At 37.8% G+C, this 19,014-nt stretch overlaps 1 protein-coding gene across 14 annotated transcripts in view; it reads left to right on the top strand.

Moving 5' to 3' along the window:
* The window catches only part of LOC115623908 (myocyte-specific enhancer factor 2), a 64,643-nt gene that overhangs the window by 30,565 nt on the left and 15,064 nt on the right, over nucleotides 1–19,014 (top strand). For 11 of the 14 annotated variants that reach the window (XM_030518566.1, XM_030518552.1, XM_030518545.1 and 8 more), the window contains 2 exons: nucleotides 4,943–4,993; nucleotides 18,740–18,802. The gene's annotated coding sequence lies outside the window, so the exon portion shown is untranslated. Of the gene's footprint in view, nucleotides 1–4,942; nucleotides 4,994–13,306; nucleotides 13,566–14,076; nucleotides 14,261–18,739; nucleotides 18,803–19,014 lie in introns of those variants that run through there. The other 3 variants (XM_030518507.1, XM_030518499.1, XM_030518491.1) reach the window with 3 other exon arrangements.

Raw genomic sequence — 19,014 nt, 5'->3', positions numbered from 1 at the left:
ACGAGCACAATGATGACCAAGGCAAGGCAAGAAGTGAGTGAGCCAACGAATAGAGACACGGCTGCCAACACACATACCTACAGACATAGGCACACACACTTAAATATTTATACTATATATCTATATATGCACATATGTACATATGTACGTGTGAGCCGATCACACGATCTCACGCCTTGCGCTCACTTTTCAACTGTACTTCGTTGCCATTCGGACGAGGAGCAGCCACAGCCAACGGGCTATATTTAGACAGAACTGCAAATGGCGGCTCGCACCCATACACATGCAGACATCTACCTATGAACTAGGTGTGCCAGGGTGTGTGTGATTTTTTGCGCATGCGCCTTTTGCCTTTTACACCCCGCCAATGTGAGCTGATCGCCACTGCTCAGCCGAGTGTGTATGTACAGACTCGTAGGTGTGTGTGTGTGTGTGTGTGTGTGTGTGTGTGTGTGTGTGTGTGCTTGTTCGCCGCCATCTTGTGTGCGTATGCGAACGCTCGTGACTTTTGTAGTCTTTTTCTTTAGCAGCCGATTCTTCAATAGATATATATATTGAGATACATAAACTTGTATATATAATTGTAGATAGAAAGGTACACATTCTTTTTTTCACACATTTGTTTTATAAATAAGAAGGATAATTTTATAGATTTCTATTTGATGCTTTGAAAACAAACAAACAAACGAACGAACGAAAAAAAAAACAGTTTCAAAAATATCCATAACTATATTTAACATTTGTTTTTGTTTTATATTTAACTTGTTGCCGAGGTGTTTCCTCGACTCACTCACAGTTATTTTAGCCAACTTGTTGTGGCAACGTCTGGCAAATAAAAATGAAAACATCACACAAGTCGCATGTAAAAATAAATTAATACGTATTTGAATAAGTGTATATACAAGTATATATATATATACGATGTATATGTGATATATAATTCTTGTTGCTCTTGTTATTGTTTCTGCAGTACAATAATTACGATATTATCCTAAATAGTTGGCACGTGCTGTATTCAAGCATATACTCGTACACACTACAGACTTTTTTGTTTGTATACATTCTAAATAGTTCGAGTTTTTGCAACCATGTCTGTATTTGTTTTGCATTTTTCTGCCAGCCGATGGGTGGTCCAGTGGCATTTTGCTTTTGACTGCGCAGCAATGTTTGTAAACAACTTTTGTAACAATTTTTTACAACATTGTTTGTATAAAAAATAGCATGGCGTACAATGAACATCTAAGAGTAACGCAAAATGTTCCAGTATTTCAATATACATATTCACAATATAAACAATAAATGCATAATAAACAATGGAAAGGAGTAAATGAAAATTAACCAGCAACAAATCATCATCCTTAAACGCATATTAAAAGAACTTCTTTAATAAGTGATATCTATTTGTAATAGAAGCGATCGGCATAGATTATTATTATCCTTTTAAACGACAATGTTTTTCATATGACAATCTTGTTTCCCTCTTCTGAAAAACGTTTTTGTGCCTAAAGATATGGATTCGAAACTATATAGTAAGAGGGTTATGAAATGTCTCTTCCTCGCCTGCGAATTATTGGTTTTGAACTGGGCAAGCGTCTAGCATGGCCATATTTTCTCGAAATGCAAACAATTAAACACCAATCTGAGAAAGGTACACAGTCCCCCATTCAAAGGTGCGCCTTGCAAATAAAGTACAAGGCAATCGTAAAGTTGGTATGGACCTATGGCATTCAACTATGGGCGACAACCAATAACTCAAACGTGGAGGAATTGCAGCGCTTCCAACCTAAAACATTTAGGATGATTACGGGAGCTTTCTACTACATACGAAACATTCCCAAAGAGCTCAAGATATTGAATATTTTCCGGATCAGCAAGTCCGAAGGATCTTGACCGAAGATGTTTGAAGAGACAGCATACACTGGTCCTGCTGTTCTGTAAAAAATAACTTTTCTTCAATTAAGTATTTTCAATATGATTTCCTATTAAAGGCCGATCTTAAATAAAGCTACAATGAACAAAAATAGATTAAATTAATAAATGAAAATTGTCGTTTTATGAAATGATCTTTGTTTTTAAACTCGTAATCATAATCATAGCTTTAGTTAAGATAATGTTCAAGCAACTTATGAAAATGTTCATTTATATCCAAATTCTATATAAAATCTAGTTCCAGTACAAATAAATTATAAAACTCTCGCTCAAGCGATTGCAATGTTGGAGTCACGGGGGAATAAATGTTTAAAGGATTGTGTTGGGTCAGAACAAGGTAATCAGATCTTATGTAGAAATACATAAAAATCCACAGGCCTGCACACAAATGTGTGTGTACGAGTATTCTGTATTCTGTATGTATTTCCTTAAGTGCGTTTCCCCAAAGTGTACCCCTGGCGGCAGTGTCGGGAAAAAAAGAAGAAAAACCAAAATGAAATGCCACGTAGAGCACGCGTGAGCCAGCAAAGATTTGCTATGGATTATATAGGCAGACTGCTCAGTTTACTAATTGCTTCCGTTTGCGTTGCGCTGTTGCCGTCCTGCTGCTGTTGTTGTTGTTGTTGTTGCTGTAGACGGCTGAAGTTTTTAGGGGTCTACAGATTCATTTTAATTGCATTTCTTTTAACGGTAGCATCACTAGAGGGGCATATACTATAGAAGGCATATACACATACGTACGTTTGGTTACTCTTGCCAGCCTGTCAGTCGGGGCGTCGCGTCCGTCTGACGACGTCAATAACATTCACGAACATCATGTATGTGTGAGACGGCGTGTGTGTGTGTGTGTGTATACCTTGTGGTTGTGCTAAACGAAAATCAAAGGAAACATATTTTCATTCCACCAGAGATCAGTTTCGACATGCAGTTTCTTCTCTGTGTGTCTAGCCGCTGGCTTTATAGAAGTTATAGCTGGGAGATACAAACACAGATACACACACACACTCATACACACACATGCCAATAAGCAACATGGCCGGGCACTATAATGAAATCAACTAACTACAGGGCACTTGAGTTTTACGCATCGCCCTCTGTGTGCATTGCCAGGCCGTTTTAGGAATTAGAGTCTGTGAGCTGCTGTTGCTGACAAAAGGAAGCTGCAAAGGATGTGCACACTTGAGTCGGCTAGGTAGCCATCCAAGCCAATCGACAAGCTGTGCATTCATTTGTTGAAATAGTATATTTCTCAACATATTAAAAAAAAAGATGTAGTATTTTGTTTATTCATTGACCTTTTTGGCACAAATTCGACGCTTTGTTTGTTTGTAAATCGTAAAACACATGTTCATTTGTGGATATGCATGTGTGTCTGTTTGTGTATATGGACTACATAATTTCCAATAAAAAATGTACACTTCTGGCGACATGAGTAAATACCTATGTAAATGTACATAAGAAATATATAAGGACAACAGCTGATTGGATTTATAAATACATGAGAAAACATAAATATATACTATGTATAGTATGTATGTCGCTGTTGAGGAGGTGAACCAAATGAAATATTTCCCAACAACAGCTGAGAGTTTATTTTAGAACGATACGTCACGGTTCGAGGGAAACGAACAGCTGGTGGGTACGAGTACCTGCATTTAAATAATAATAATTAGTAGCTGACTTATTAGTCATCAACTGCTGAAGTATGCTTCATTCCTAAAATTTGTTTCTTTGTACAGTTTTTATTTTGTTCCTGATAGACTTAAGAACGAACCAATTATAGATCTAGTATGTAATACTCATTTAGATGCATAGTCCGTTAGGTCTTAAGCTTTGAATGTGAAACTTTTTTCTTCACAAAGGGCACATCTACTATATTTAAAAAATGAATGAACGAATTCAATATCCAATGCAACAAAAACGGAAAAAAAAAGATTAATTTTTCAGCATTATAATGGTGCTGCATAGATAAGGGAGTTAAGCATAAAAAACTTGACAATTCTATGAGGTATAGAAAAATGTATAAGAAAAATGTAACTAAATAGCAACAAATCTTTGAAACAAACCACAACTCTCATAATTACAATAGTACTTTACAGGATGTTTTTTTTAAACTATAGCCTACTTAGCTTAGAATATAAACTCAGCAAAAATGTATTCATCGCAAGCAAATCTCAATAGACAAACATTTTATTACTGCATTCGCATTGATTTTTTTTCCCAAGAAATGTTAAAAGCTGCACTTTATACTCAACTCTTTGTACTTTACTTTGTCTGTGATAAGCCGTTGAATCCCATAGGCGCACTCCCACGAGCTTTATGCGTGAAATCAAATGCTGTCAATGCTCAGTTCAAAGCCCGTCTCGATTTAGAGACAAAAGCCATGACAACCGACAACTGTCGCATTTCATTTGCTTACAAGATTTATTGTATCCTTTCAACTTTAAACTCGGCTCGGCTCGGCTCTGCTCTGCTCTGCTCTACTGTTTGTCATCTGCTGCGTCTGTTGCGTCTTCAGTGTCTCCTCAGTCTTCTCTCTTCTGTGGCTGCCCCGGCTCGTTGGCTTCGCTAGCAATGCCCATGCCAAGTTGGACTCATGCAAAGTGTTTGTTGCCACATGCGGGTGACACATCAACATGTGCGCTGCCTTGAACACAGCTCTGATGGCGACATACTCGTACAACTCTTTTGCTCTGGTCTGGTCTTGTCTGGTTTGGTTTGTTTTCGCCCCGACCCTGAGCTGCCTGCCGCATGCCTCTACCGCAATGCAGGAGGTTGCCACCGACGCGTGTGCATTGAACTGCGCGTCATAAATCGTTCCTTAGAAGCGAATAAAAAATACTAAGTCGCTTGCAAATGAAGTTTTGGATCGCATGACTGGGAATTGTTTAGCTGGAACTGTTGAAGCTTTAAATAATTGCTACATTGATTTGTTTAGTTTAGAACAAAAACAAAATGAAAATGTAATTCTTTTAATACATACGCTCTCGTTTACGCTTCGTGTCTTTCACAGGAAATTTTTGTACCTGTTGTTTGCGCACGCAAAATGAAATTTCTTCCTAAGGTGAGTGTGAAGAAAAAATAATTATTTTTATATGCTCGTCCCTTCCGGTTGCTAGCTTTTATTGGACACACACACACACACACACACACACACAAATATGTCCGTCGCCATTTTGAAAACTTTTTTCTCTTTTTTATGAGCCCAAAGGCAACGGCAACGGCAACAAGGCTTTCAGCTGGAACGTAGCACGTGCCACGGATTATAGGCTTGTACGCGGGAGTGTGTCTTTTCGTAAGTGTGTGTGTGTGTGTGCGTATGTATGTGTGTCTGTGCGTCTACAAAGCAAATATTTACACTCAATGAAACATAATAAAGACATTAAAAAAATATTGTCTTATATACATATATAGAAGCAAGTGAAGATACTTCCGAGGGCGGGCGGAACATGCAGAGTCGGCCAACTTGCATATACGAGAATGTATTTGTGCGATACTTTCCTCTATTGTTCTTTGAGTTGCCAATTTCCGTTAGCCTGCCGAGCTATGCATCATCTATTCATTGGCGAACCGTCAGATAAACTAGCCATAACACATCCGCTGAGCTTCCCACCATCCTGGCATTAAGCTTACGCATGCATGTAGATAGATAAATAAACACAAAGTCTGGCAGGTAGACTTTGGCATAACTTTGATTGATATGCCACATAATTGTAATGTGCTCAGTATAAATAGTTCATGCTGAAAATTGATTATCTGCTGCCCACACGATACGCCCACAGCATATGCATATTGCAAAATTTAAATATGCATTACAGCCTCGATTTATAAGTTGCCCACGCAATACGGAAATAGTTATTTTTTGACGTTTTTAAAACAAGACTTTAAAGCATTTACAGTAAAACTTAAAAGACGACGTGGCTGTTAATCCCTACAGCTAATGTTGTTAGTTGGTTGATAATTGGTGTAGACAAGATAATTACTACGACTATGTAAGTGTTAGTGGCTAGTGGAACTTTTATCATAATCATTATCATAATAGTTGTCTTTGTGTGGAAAACATTCTTCTTTAAGATAAAGAAAGTACTTGTACTCTATCGCTTGATCTTTGTAACTTTTGAAATAAATACTCAGAATTTCTCTAATTCCATTTCACCTGAAACCACTACCCACTTAAAACACTTGTAAACCGAAAAAATATCCTTTCATACTACCAGCAGAATTCCAAACTTGAAGAAGATATGCTCAGATATTTTCTATCAAAGCGAACAACCTTTAAGTCCTTTTCAAACTTAAATATATTTTCTTTTCGATGTTACCAGAATATGATAGAATCACGAAACAAATAAGATATACATCTAAGTGTGAACGCATTTTATTTTTATTCCAATAAAATATAATTGGTTATATAATTTTTCAGCAATTGTTTATGGTTTTCTTATAAATTATGGCATATTTTAATTTAACTCGCTAAGTGAGGTTAAACTGTCTATTGTAAGTTGAATAACCCCCCAATAAGTGGCTAAAAGCAGATCTCAGCAAACAGCATAGGTGTCCATTCTCTATTATACTTTCTTAGTTCATATCCAAACTAATTGATCTGCCTTCTAAGAATTTGAGCATTTTTATCATAGATTTACAAAATATAACCTTGAAGTTGTTGTTTTGGTTCAATAAAAAGCAATTCGATCCATGATGCACTGTTCGAAATGCAATATATGCAAATATTTTATAATGTTTTAAAATCGATTTCATAATTAAAGTCATTGCTTGTCATTTAAATGGTCCATAAGTCTTCCAACAATTAGTTATACTTGTATATAAAAGGCATATATATACTCACATCCCCTGGCCACTTTTATCAATGAATTTTGCACTCATGAATGAAGAACAATAAGCCCCGAACTAACCTTGAATGTGTTGAAACCAAAACCGAAACCGAGGCAGCAGCAGCAGGGCAACAGCATCTATGTCAATTTTAATTTCCATGAAAACCTTTTACTGTTCATTCGTCCTTCCGAGAGCATTTGAATTAAATATTCAGCATAGAATTTGTCAGGCCAGTTCGCTAGTTTCTCAGCGCGCGTGTGTGTGGGTGTGTTTGTTAACTTTTTGTTTTTTAACTGAAAAGTGAAAACGTGTCAGTCTATGGCCAACTTTGGCAAACTGGAGCACTCAAGCTGTCAACCATTAAGTCAGAGGCATCAACATATATAGTTGACTCGTACCTTTAAAAGTTTTTGTTAATTGAACGTTGACGAAGTGCTGGCGATTCTAAAACTATGGACTAAAACTTTGCTAGTGTTGACTACTAAATAATTTGCGGCATATTTCGTGGATATTTCAACGCTAAATCAATTGTGAATCACTGTAGTCAAGAAAGTAATGACCATTGTCATGGGAACTATGTGAATGGCACCGTCTCACAAAGCTCATTGGATGAGAAAGAAGTTCTCGGAAAAATTATTTGGACGATCCTGTCACTAGTCACAGTTTTTCGTGCTGTTAGTGTCGTCGGTGGCCGCCTTGGCACCAATGTGCTTCATCTTATCATTCATGCGAACAGTGAAATGCTTTCACAGTTGCTCACTTCAACCTCATGCCTTTCCTCTACCTGCACACGGTACGCCTCCTCCTCCCTCCCCCCATCTTATACACACCGCCCCACACGTGTTACGGCAGCATTATTCAAGTTGACAGACAGCACAGGGGCTGCCGGAACAGCTCCTGCGTGGGCGGCAGCATCGAGCAAAATTGATTAGATTAGGCAACGAAACGAAGCGAACAGTATTTGAACAGAAGACGGTGGCGGCGGTGCCGCCGATGGAGTGATGGAGGGTGGGGTTGCTTAGTGGGCGGCTGGCGAGTCCAATGCGTATCGCATTGTTTTGGAGGGGATGATGCTGTGGCTGCGTTTAGCGGCGCTTCAACTGTCTCTACAGTTGTCAACGTTTTGTCTCATTCAGCTACCTTTCTTCAAATGTCCCCAGCCCAGCCCTCTCCAGACCTCCGCTCCGCTCCCTGTAGCGTTCCGTGCTTGTCGCATAAATATTTATTTGATGCTGCGCTAAATTTCTTTTCCGTTGGCTGCCAAAAAAGACAAGAGATAGAAATATAATGAGTGGGGTTGTGGGGCTCTCAGCATCGACTGGTTTGCGGGTGTCCTTAATCCGACTTCTAATCACATTTAAATTGCACTCAAAGCGACGTGCGATGCCTTGTCTTTTACAAGTATACGTACGAGGATATCATTTGAAATCGGGCACCATTTCCTTTATTGCCTGTCTCAGTGTGTCTCTGCGTTTGTGGCTCTGAGTGTGGGTGTGTGGCTTTTATTTTTATTAATAATTGAGAGAGTTTAAGCGCTTTTAAGACAAGCGATTGAAATGCAATTAGGTCATGCTAATGCGCAGCAGTCAGGAAGATACAAACCCCATTCGGCCATCAAATTGGAGCGCTCAGCTCTCAACTCAATTTACAAAGCTAATTACGTGCTGGCCTAATTGATTTTGACTCATTTTACGTTTGTTTTTGTTTCTGCTCCTTACATGTGCGTGACAAGTTTGGCAAAATTAATTGGGATTGATTCTGTAGATCAAGTCTTTTACATAAATAGATGGAAAATGTATTGGTATTTAAATGAAATAGAACCTAGGCTGTGTGTTAAAAAAATCGACTTACTCGAATATTAAACGGCATGTAAAATAGCCTATATGGCGGTATATACACATACACGTACATATGGACACCACTTCCAGCTGCCTAGAGCTCTTTGCAAGAGGTCTTCAACAACAACAACAACAACAAGTCCATGTACACACGAATCGTTTATAATTGCTGTTTTGAGCAACAGCATGAACATGAACTACAACAACAGGACAAAGCATAGCTATAACACCGATATAGTTAACAATCGCTAAATTGAACTCGAAATTGAAATATAATGTGTCCTCCACAGCGCTCCATGATTAAAAGCATTTTCTTAAAAAAACAAATTAATAATTTGTTTGTATGACAACATTTATTATACCCTGTACCCGTAGGGTAAAAAGGGTATATTAGGTTTGTGCAAAGTATGTAACATACAGAAGGAAGCATCTCCGACCCCATAAAGTATATATATTCTTGATCAGCATGACGAGAGAAATCGATCTAGACATGTCCGTCCGTCTGTCCGTCCGTCTGGATGAACGCGAGGATCTCAGAAACTATAAAAGCTAGAATAACCAAAGTTGGCATCCAGATTCTCCTAGGCCCGAGTAAGGACGAGTTTATTTTATTTTTTGGAATTTTCCCCCCCTTCCCCCGCTACAGAATTTCGTCAATAGCGACTTTGCACACATAATTTATATATAATTTTATATTTATAATTTATATAAAATTTTATTCAATTCGGTCAATTCTAAGAAAAGTTATTAGCGAAACAAATTCTCGCCAGTACAACCCCTCCAAACTGCAGCAACAAGTTCGCTCTTCTTCTTCCTCTTTTTGCTGCTGCTATGGGCGCATATAACTCAGTGACGGAAGTTTCCTGGGTACAGGGTATTACACTGTCGGGCTTGCTCGATTGTAGCGTTCTGTCTTGTTTAAATTACAACAAATAGGTATTTTCCAATCTATTAAGTTATTTTATTTAACTCGTTTATTTATTTTATTTTTATTTATTTATTTATTACAAACCAATCCATTTGGTACAGATATTTTACTCGTTTGTCCTACACATCGCTCTTTTAATGATTGATTTAGTTGCGACACTTTAACAACTTGTTTTGTGAACGTTTAAATCTTTGAATTTCAGAAAGCATTTGAACTTATCCATCTACATTTTAAGTATATGTATGTACATACATATATACTAAATAAATCATCTATCAATAATGAAATTCCGTATGTTGAAGTAACACTGTTGGAACAGATACTTGTACGAATGGTTGGGAGGCAAAAATGTTGAAATATTGCTCTGCTCGCACCAAAGATGAGAAGAGGCAAAGATTTGAATGAAATTTATGAAAATTACCTACGCAACGCTTGCAACAACAACAACAACAAGAACAACTACATACACATACAGAGACGAACAGAACAACAACAACAACAACACATGCTTTCGGCTTTGTTGGGGTGCCATTACCATTTTCCATGTGAGGCCGACAAACCCCTGCGTTGTTTGTCCCTGCGACACTACACAACACGACACGGCACGGCCAGAAACGAAACGGATGCAGACGGGTGAGAATACAGCCGAAAAGCAGTTAAAGTGCATCGCAATGCACCAAGTTGAAGTCGAACTCGAAGACAACTCGTGCAGCACTCATAAGAGCAACAACAGCAGCAATACTTCGGTCCATCGAGTTGTTATTGCCGTTGATGTTGCCACTGGCACGCATGTGTCGACGGCTGCCGCATGTTGCACATGTGTGCCAGATTCCGCGTTACGGCGAACTGCCTCTGGACATGCGCAAAACGCGCCCGGCGTTTATTGAATTAAATGCAACTGCAACCAAACAGAAGGCGACAGGCGGTCGCCTATTGGTGCGCCTTGCAGGCAGCTGTCGAGAGCAGCCTTCATCATTGCCATCTCAGGCGCTAAAAGTCACAAGGACACACGCACGTCGCTTACAACAACCCATGAAAACGAGTCCGAGACTCAATCTTACACCCAGACTGAGACTGAGACTGAGAATGGGACTGAACCAATTACAATTAGCATTTGCATATGCGGGTGGGTCTGCAATTCTTGCAACATTGTGGCACCAATAAAAACCATAAAAGTTTCTTAAACTAGTCGGTTAAGCGCGTTCAAGCGTAATGAAAAATTGTTATGATTGCAATCCTTTTCGTTACATACTTCTCAAGCAGCTGTACAGACCATGCCTCCACATACTATATAGTATTTGATTTAAGTTCGTTATAGTGTCAAAAAGAATGCTGCACCATTTTTTAATAAAAAATACTTAATAACATAGTTGTGTAAGGCGATATGAGTCTTCGATATATTCATTATACTACACATTATTATAAATGATATCTATTTAATATATCTTCTACTAGCTGTTGCTTAGTAGACAGCTTCAAAAATATCCCATCAAATTAATTCCGTATTGTGCGGCCTGAAGAATTATTTAAAAATATAAAAACATGATATAAATAAATGTTTAGAGGAAGTATGTATTTTAAAAGACTAGGGTAAAGTTAAAAGAGGGGACTGCAGAAGGATGGAGGCCAGAATACACAAACTTTCATAAAACAAAGATTCATTGCAAATTTAAACTCCATTACTTCTCACCAAGATAATTTTGTATATAGTATCAATGCCGAACGCCATATCTTTCCCTTCGAAGTTCCTTGTTGGCCTAGAAGGTGAAATATATTTCTAAGCAAGGTCTTTCCCAGCTTTTATTTGATTCGTTTCCAATTAATTTAAATTGCAAACTTACAGGGCCTTTTTTATCAGTAATTATAAGCCAATAAGGCGATCAAAATACATATATTTACTTAATTATATAGATATCAAAAAGGTCAGAAACTCCAAATGAACCAATCCATTTATATTGTATATTGAACTTTGAAAGTTCACGTTGCAATTATAATGAGCAGATAAACTTACAATGTACAAGTTTTTATGAAGTGCTCGGCAGGACTTGTTATTTTTGTGTTTAGCGCAGCGCACCTTTGTTGTTTGTTTCTATCGTCATCATAATTCCTTTATCAGTATTTGTTGTTGTATTTTTGGTTCCATAGCCCACAACTGCCAAACACAGGTCAACAAAATTTGTATTCAGCTACGTCAGGAAGCAGGCAAACAGAAAAATATCAGACATTCAGGCGGCAGGCGGCAGGTGGGGGTGGAGGTGGTAATAGCCAGGAACAGTAGGCGGCATTTTTGGAGAGTGCAGACAAACAAAGAAGGCCAACGCATAAAAGCTGAACAAGGACAATGAAACGTTGGCGCACGACACGACGACACACAGCAAATAAAAATGAAATCAAATAAATAAAAGTACCCGCATACATGTGGAAGAGGCGGTCGCTGAGCTGTGGGTGGTAGATGGTAGGTGGTAGGCGATGGTCTGTGTACAAGGAAAGGCACACACATATCTGGAGGAAAGACATACATACACACGCGCCTGTTCGCTCAGCTGCAGATACAAAACCAAGGCGACGCATTAGCGACATTTTTGTGGACAAGCTGTTTAGTGTGTGGGGCTTTTGGGGGCGGCATGCCGTGTGCATAGCAACGGTAAAGGACGCAGACAGACGACGAAGTGAAAGCAGGAATATATAAAAATGGATAATTAACATTTATGAGCAGGCAATAGAGCGAGAAAAACGTCAAGAGCTGCTGATGATGATGATGAAGATTACAATGATGATGACGACGACGAATGCGAAAGCGAAGGCAAACAAAGTAGCCAACAAAAATGACGAAGACGATGAAAGCTCAAGCAGAAACAGCCAAAAGATACATTTACGCAACTGGAGCAACGCATAATTCTATGCAGAAAGTGGGGGTACGGCTGAGGTGGTCTAGGTTGGAACGGAGTGGGGAAATGTCGGGTGTCAGAAGTGCTGAGGAAAAAAATCGAAGAAGCAAGTTGGATAAAATAACTGTTGCTGCCGGGGCAACAGAGCGGCTGATTTCGATGCCTCAAGCACACAAACAAACACACAAATACTCGCAGCACACCTCTCTCCAAGCATATACATAAGTGAGTTAGTGTGTGTGTGTGTGTGTGCCGCCCCCTTGGTAGCTGTCTCTGCTTGTGGCGTGTGAGTACAAACAAAAGCCATATGTTTCTTGTTTGCGTTCACCCTGCCTGAGACTTTTGCTTTCATTTTGAGTGAAAACTCAGAAACGATACGCACCTACTGCCTTGAGTGTGCTCCGAAAACGCCTGCGCGCTCTGAGCGCACCAGCCCAGCTGAGTGTGAGCAAGAGCGAGAGAGTGAGTGAGCGAGTCTGTACATAACTGTGTGCGTATGCGTGTGTGTGTGTGTGTGTGGGTGCCCTGTGGCTGTAGCCGTGATATTTTGTTACACAAAAATCTGTTGCACCAACACACAGACACAGATACAGACACACATGCCAAATGGCCGCACTTACCGTTAGAAATGAAACACACATATATTTATATACACTCACACACAGGCAAACCACGTTCTGTCTACGTAGTTGTAAGCTTTTTTGCCGCTCGCCCGTATCTTTCGCTTGCATGTATATGTGTGCCTATGTGTGTGTGTGTGTGTGCGTGTGAACGTGTGTGTGTGTGTATATGCGTGCTGGCGCGCTCGAAAACGAAAACAACAAGTTTCATTTCAGAATCCTCACTGCATTCGCGAGCCACACGCGTCCGTGTACGAAACCATCCGTTCGTTCGTTCGTTCGTTCATTCGTTCGTACCGTTCTGTTCTGTTCTGCTAATATTACGGCTCGCGTATCCGTCAGTCAGTACGTTCCGTCACTTGTACGCCGTCAATTCGATTGCCGCCAGAATTCTGAATTCTGTTTCCGTGCGATATATATACAAATTGTACGTGCGAGCCTCCTCCACTCGATTGCGCGTTTTTCAATCTGAAAGTGCACAGAAAATTATAACATAGCTGCAATCCAACGGGCATATAGACATCAACGTCAGGTATTAGCAGCGGCATCGGCTCTAGCATCGCACAGCGTCTGATATATGCGCTATAATTTATTTTTACGCCAATATATAAACAATTCGACGTCTATTTCCAAAAATAAATTAAAAACAGAAACACTTATAAATTTTTATTTTTAACTTTTATTTTTGAGGGGCGCGCGCGTTTTGTTGTTTATTTACAAATATAAATTTAATTTCTTACACAAAAGAAATGCAAATAGTCGCGGCGCTTTAAAAGAAATACAAACGCCACATATCAGAGCTTGCAATTGTGTTTGTTTGCTAAGAAGAGAAAACAACAATAAACCAAATAAAAATCATTATGAATTATAATTTAAATAAATAGTATTCAATGACAATAACATCGCAGTTCAATTTTTAAAATGAGAAAAAATGTTAAACAGCAATGCAAACGAAATCCAGTTGAAAACATTTGAACGTTCGTGCATTATAAATGCAATTTGTGTGTAACAAAAAAATTTTAAAAAGAAAACCTTTTGTGACTTTTGAGAAAGACAACAACAACAAAAACAACCGCAACAACAATATAAATTTACATACTTGTGAACGGCGTGTATACACAAATTATATGTGCATATAGATATTTTTTGTTTGGAACTTTTTGTTCTTTTTGAGGCAAAACAACAGTTCGACAAAATTGCTTTATTTAAACGAAATATTTGAAACATGTAAGTCGCCATTTGAATTTAATTTCTTCGAAATTCAATTATTTTACCGGCCTGTGGTTCTGCGTTTCGTGCATAGTTCTAGAATTCCCGCAATCCATCTCAATTGCTCAAATACTTGGCTCCTGTTAAATACTTAGCTCAACAAGTAACTTTTAACAACATTGACGTCATCACTTGTATACCTATGTATGTACATACTACATACATAAATATATATGTACATATGTATGTATGTATAAGTGTCTGTGCATATCAGTTGTAGTCAGGCGTGTACAATTAAATTCATATTGATATGGAGAGGCAGGCATAGAGTCGGACAGAAAGACACTATCAAAATTTTGAAGAGCGTTAATGGGCTGGCTGCTCTTTTTGCATTAGGTGCTAAAATATGTACATACGTATGTGCATACATATTTACTCACAAATACATATGTACATCCATTTGTAATATACATATACATATGTATGTATTTATTCGCTCAGTCTGTCCGCCGCACGGCTGTTCGGCTTTGGCAATTGATAAGAAACAGACTGCATGGGTGTGCTTATGTGTGTGTGTGAGCGGGCAATCGGTAGTGGCGCGCTTTCAGCGAAGTTCAAATCCACAGTTTTACCTTATCAGTTCTTGCATGTTGTAGTTTTCTTGCCTGCCTGACTGACTGACTGACTGCTGATTAAAACATTGCTCTGCACCCTGCCCTTCCACAAACTCGCGCTCTTTGGCAGTTGCTTTTTGTGTTTATTTCATTTTTTGCAAAATAGTACACAACTGCTCTTATCAATGTCACCAAGGCATGCGTACAATGCACTTTGACACCTACGCCCACACAGAGCTCAGCACAGCAGAGCAGAGCAGAGCAGAGCACAACAACGATCCACCCATGGGTATCACAAATATTAAACTCCCAGCTCCAACGTTTTACGAATCACTTATCAATCGCTTTAAGCACAGTGGCTGCCGATTTTTATATTGCAGTACATATACTATACAAGTAAACAAAGCAATTTGAAACAATCCACGTACTTTCAAACTTTTCGGAACTTGCAAAGTCATTTGCAGCGTATAGTAATGTAGTATGTATATATAGTTTGTTTTTGTCTTTCTAAGAACCTAACTAATCTTTCTTGTGATTGTGTGGAATTGTTGAAGTGGCGAATTTAAGATCTATCGGAACGATATACATAATTTCAAAGCGATCGCAAAAACATTAAGCTTCTTTTGTGAAGAATGTAGAATCTGAACCAAACTCCTAAAATTTTATTGATTCTGTAGTTCCTTGCAGGCAACCTAAAAACTGTGTAGCCTTTAATTCATTTTAAAATAATTCATTTTAAGTTCTATACGGTAATATTATTGTTGTAGTTTTGAAAAACTAATTTAAAAGTAATTCCTAATGGCACCAATGTTTTAAAACTTACTGCATAATTGTGTATCCTATCCTATATTAGTCATAGGAATGTTAGGTAAAATATTTTAATTTTAATCCTAAACCAATCAAGTGGGGACTGTTAAAAGCGATAGGATAGAAGTATAATATTTCTAGTATTGGTTTGTTTAACATAACACCGATTAATAAAAAATAGGGAACCACTCACATTAGTATGGCATGCAAGTTCCAAATAAATATACAAATAAAATATGGTATTTAAAGAAAGTTTCATTCATTTCTGGCACCCTTAGACCATGTGGTATGTTAAACAGTTCTGTAGAAAGCAATACACTTCGCCGACGGCCAAGTTCTCTTAGCTAACCTGTTTGGGACAGCACGCTACATATTCTCTAGTAATCTCATTCGATTAACACAACGCTATATAAACGATAGTCTAATTTAAAAAATCAATCCGATCAAAATTAACACCTCAGCGACATTTTTGGACCAGGTCCGTAACTATTTTTGCCACACGTGTAGCAGACATTCTTGCCCAGAATAGAGTCTCAAAAAAAAAAAGCGATCATAATCTTATCATATACGTTCAATAATTTTGGCAACGTTTGAAGTGCGGTGTTTGCTTTACATTAATATAAAAAATGTGCAAAAAATTGTTTAAAAAGTTGTTTCTTCTTTTTTTGTAAGTATTCATAAGTCAAAAGCCTTTATCGCAACGATTGCTGGAGCACTTGCTGTTGTTGTTGTTGCCGCACTATCTCAAATGAGAGCGAGAGTTTTATTTCACATTATCAGAACGAAGAAAACTTGAATGTACAAAACAAAAAAGTTCTACTTGTACTTTGTTGTGTACCTAATCGTATATTTGCGATGTTGCTGCTGTTGTTGTTCTTGCATTTCTGGCGTTTATAAATTTGATAGTGTGTTTGCTATTATAATTTATTTTGCTCTACGCGCTCCCTTTCTCTCTGTCTCTCGTCTAGTCAGCCGATAAGATAGTCTAGCCAATACTCGTACATTTCGGACTGCCTTACTGTAGGAACAGTATGAACGCCCGGTACACAACCTTGGCTTTGCCCAACTCATTATCAGTTCTGTGCTGCCATCGTTTATATACATACAAGTATGTATGTACATCTGTACATACGTATGTGCACCTACAAATGTTGTGGCTGTTGTAATTGAAACATGTTTGCTGCATGTGCCGGCATCTGGAGATAGAGGAGAACATTAGACAAAAGAGTGGAAAAGAAGGCGAAACTCGTGTGACTCTAGTTCAGAGATTAGGCAGGCAGAATATGATCACAATAAACTAAGAAATTATGACAAACGTTTACAAAATATAGCTTTGGGAAATTTCTAATCAGTAAAACTAAAAACCATAGTGTCTATTGGAAGAAAAGGCTATTTAAAATTCTTCAATTTGCAAGCAAAAATTCAAAACAACTCTATTACCTCATTATCAGTGCTTTGGTCAATAAAAATTCACAAACACAATAATTCTGAGATCTTTAATGAGGAAAATTTTAAATATTTAAAATAAAGTTCGTTTGCAAATTAATTAGAAAAAATGATTTAATTTTATCTTCTCTATTTCATTTGACATTAACGAAATTAATCTGGGTTTTCATTAACAGCACATATTTCAGTTATCTGACTTTAATGTAATGCGTGTAATGCAATATGTTCTCTCTAATAGATAAGCTTTTTAAATTTATAAAATAGATACAAATGCAAATCCCTTACGTGGCAGAAAATGCCTAGACTTGTAAATTGCCTATATATCTAATATTTTGTAATATTATTGTATAGTTATCAAGCTTTATTGCGATGTACGATTTAGAATGTACAAGCATTCCATGGGGGGAATGATATTAGTTGCGATACAGAAACCACTTAATTGTCTCAATATATTGTGTGTGAAAGAATCAATCACTTCAGACATTCATCTTGCGGTCTTGGCTTGAATAATCCGGACTCTGTTCAGCAAAAACTTCGTAGGAGTGTCAAGACTTATTTAAAGGAAAGAGTGTCCTATCTGTGCCAATTCAATTAATTTTAGGCACCACTTCTTTTGGAAATTGTTTCATTATAGAAACAGTCCGCTAACTGAATCATAGCTAGAAGTTTGGACACAATACCCAATTTATTATGGTAGGCAAGAGTCTTAGACTTTAACAAAGCCTTTTTATCAAATCCGCCCACAAGAGCAAGTATAGTAGCACTGCCGGATATGTTGGTAACAGACTCAGACTGGGAATGGCGCTTCAAAACACGTTTTAAAAACTCGCTCGTGATGATAATTAAATTGCAATTTATAACAATAAGAACATGTGTTGATTGCGGCACATTAACACAACCCGAAGTTGACAAATAATATTCGAATGTGTTCACAAAGAGGGAAGTCTCTCGTTGTGTGTTGAAAGTGAAATGCGGTAGTTGGATTGAAGACAGTTTAATAACGAAAAATGCACTCAGTTTTCTTAGCTAACAAATTCTCACATATCTACTTGTATATAGTATAGTGAATATTTTGAAAATCGATAATAGTTATAAATACAAAACTAAATTATGTTGCAGTCAACAAAATAACTAATAACCGCTGCGATAATTGCTTGTATGAGCATTTGAGAAGCAATGTATTCATAAATTTGCGTTTTTAAAGCGACTGTCAAAAATTTGCTCGGCAATAAAAATGAAATTTATGAAATGTGCGACGCGACTGGCGGCTCACATGTTAAAAATGTTTGCCGAGAAAAAGCTGTTCAGTTTCTTTAGGCAGAAGAGCAAAAATCGCAAATGTAACAGAACTCGTTTCAAATTATACCCTTAAACACACACACACACACACATACACATACAATCTTACACACTCGGGCACAATCAAAGCCGAAAAGGTCATTCATCCAAAATACGGAAAGGTTTAAAATTTGCATAAATTTCAAGTGTAATAACAAAATGTTGCTAATTGCATACATTTAATGTTTTTAAATGCCACAAGAACCACAAGAATGAATCATTTCAGATTAAATTACTCAAATACTTGTATTATAATATTATTGTTGTTGTTTTTTTTTTTTTTTACTTTCAGCTCACCGTAGCAACCCACACACAGATGTAAAACCTATTGGGAAATTTTACGCTAAATAACAAGGTGAGTGTGCAGCACTTAAAGTTATCGTATAATGATTTCCTTAGCTTAGCTTATTCATTAGCACGCTCAATGACGGAAATTTAATGAAAAATAGAAAGAAATAACACCGAAATTTTTGGCCATTTGCCTAAAGAATCGTTGCAGAAATGTGCCACGAATCGTTAACGATGGCACAACAGCATCTTGGCCAATTAAATGGAAAAATTGTGGAA

This window comes from Scaptodrosophila lebanonensis, unplaced genomic scaffold, assembly GCF_003285725.1.
Source record: "Scaptodrosophila lebanonensis strain 11010-0011.00,11010-0021.00 unplaced genomic scaffold, SlebRS2 tig00000001-arrow-pilon, whole genome shotgun sequence".
Taxonomy (NCBI): Eukaryota; Metazoa; Arthropoda; class Insecta; order Diptera; family Drosophilidae; genus Scaptodrosophila; species Scaptodrosophila lebanonensis.
Note: the sequence above shows the minus strand (reverse complement) of the source record. Positions and strands in the feature narration are given on the sequence as shown.